This window comes from Otolemur garnettii, unplaced genomic scaffold, assembly GCF_000181295.1.
Source record: "Otolemur garnettii isolate 467f Iridium unplaced genomic scaffold, OtoGar3 scaffold00009, whole genome shotgun sequence".
In the NCBI taxonomy this organism is placed as follows: domain Eukaryota; kingdom Metazoa; phylum Chordata; class Mammalia; order Primates; family Galagidae; genus Otolemur; species Otolemur garnettii.
The window spans coordinates 34,503,638-34,506,118 of NW_003852404.1; positions in this window are offsets into that span (position 1 = coordinate 34,503,638).

Below are 2,481 nucleotides of genomic sequence, written 5' to 3' on the forward strand. Positions count from 1 at the left end.
TTGGTATATGCCATACTTTTACAGAGAAATTAATCAACTTCCAAAAAAAGATAATGAAGAAACTAACATGTCATAAAAACATGCAAGTATAGACTACCACAAAATATGAAAAACAAATTGGAATTATTTAAAATTTAGAAAATGTGCTTTGAAGAATGTATATCATCTGTCTTCAAATAGCTGATTTGTTGGCATGTAGCACTGAGTTCTTTTTTTTTTTTTTTATTGTTCTGGATGTCCCTTACTCAAATTACAGTATTTCTGATCATCACAGATTGAGTCTAAGTTGTCCTGTGAAGATACCAAAGTCTATAACTGTGTTTTTTGTTTTTTGTTTTAACTTACTTCTCCACAGCCAATTCCCCTTTTTATTGAACTTACTCAATTCCCTTTGTTTTTCTTGTTGAATGCTATAAAGGCAGTCCAGTTTTTCAACACTTGGAATCCTGTCCCAGGGCTTAAGATTGATAATTGGATTTGATCTTAATCATGAACAAACAGGGAAAACACTACTTTTATGACTGTCCAAATATTATCAGTCTGGACTATATAATCAATATATATTAACCACCAGTTATCACTATGCTTATAAATAGCTTGATCACCTGTGTTCATTACCAGGATGTCCTTGATAATGGTAGAAAAATAGAACTTAGACCAGTTAATGAACTCCCCCTTCCAACCTATAAGAAATTTAACTTGATCCTAAAACACATGTTTTATATTTAAAACCAGGCAGATAATATTAATGATTTTATAACCCAGATCACTAATTTTATTTTTAGCTGTGACAATAATAAAAGCTCTTTCTTTTCACTGTCCTTCTCAGTAAATTTTTTTAAAACTTCTTGCACAAATGAATTTGAAGGAAAAATAACTGGAAGGAAAAAGTTAATGTTGCATCATTGAAAACTAAAAATTAGCCTTCTTTTGTTTAAGAAATAAAAATAAGGCCATGTCACAGACTTCAACTTGTGGTTAACAGTGTGTTGTTGTTTGTTTGTTAATATTGTTGGTGGCAGCATTACAGGGATTTTTTTCTATTATCATTTCCCCCATAGCATAATGATGAAACACATCTTATAATCTTACCTTACCAATCTGCTCATGAAAAGTGTTCCTAATTTATAAAAAATATATAATTTTATGTTTAAGAAATTACATTTCTCCAAATTTCATTTAGCTATTCACAAAATCTTATATCAGTAAAAATGACATTTAACTTCATTTATGGCCATGAATTAAAATCCTAGAGTCATGAAAAATTACAAATTTCAAAATTTTGTTGTACTTTTCATGTCAGTAATATCATGAATAAGAAATATGACAAATGCTTTCAAATGATTTTCTGAAAACATTTTGTGAAAAATAATTCCAAAACTTTTTAGTAATTCCATGTTCTTTGACATACAAAAAGGATTACAGACGACAGAAAGTTCTTGGTAGCATTTCTATACTTCCTTATCCAATAATAGTGGGATAATGACAAATTATTGCTTCTCTCTGTGTACATAAACCTTTTACTAAGGTGTTCATGTATGCATAGTAGCATGTATGAAAATGTTTTAATTCATTTCTGAAAATACTCTTTAAAATATTTTGATTGACTTCATAAAATCCCTTCTTGGTTAATTAGGCTTAACAGAATAAGTCTAGATTAGGAATTAGCAAAATCTGAGTGTTAGCTATGTATTTTATATAATGGTATATTTGGTATGATATCAATCAATATCTGCCTCTCAGTGTTTTCTATTTTTAAAGTAATGGTATAGGCAAAATTATATCTAACAGCTTTTCTAGGACCATATTATTTATTTCTTTAACTTTGTTTTATTAAATCACAACTTCTGGATTTGGATTGCAATTGACTTTTAATGAATTATATATTTATAAACAATAAATGTCTGAAAATGTTTGATGGTTGAAATTTACTTTTTGTTCAACTCAGTGAATATTGGTTAGATATAGCCTTCTGATCATTAATGTTGAAGAATAGTAAGTACTGTTTTCTTTATATAATTTTAAGGGGATCTCACCTGTATAGACTTTTTCCTATTGTCTACATACTGTCTTGAACGCTACTCTGATGTTCTTGCTCCTGAGACTATTCCTTCTAGGTTCAGATATTCTTCAGAGAAGCACCTTTTGGATAAACTGGAATCAGTGTATTCTCACCTGTACATTGAGAATATTGCCTTTTACAAGTTCAAGTGAAATATTTAGAAATCATCAATCATCAAGTCTTTAGATAAAAAAGAATGCTTTTAAAACATACACACACACACACACAAACCCAGTTCTCATTAAAAACACTTCCAGAATTCATAGAGAACTTAAACGTATTAGCAAGAAGAAGACGAGTGATCTCATTTCAGGATGGGCAAGGGACTTGAAGAGAAATTTCTCCAAAGAAGAACGGCATACAGCCTACAGATATATGAAAAAATGCTCACCATCCTTAATCATCAGAGAAATGCAAAT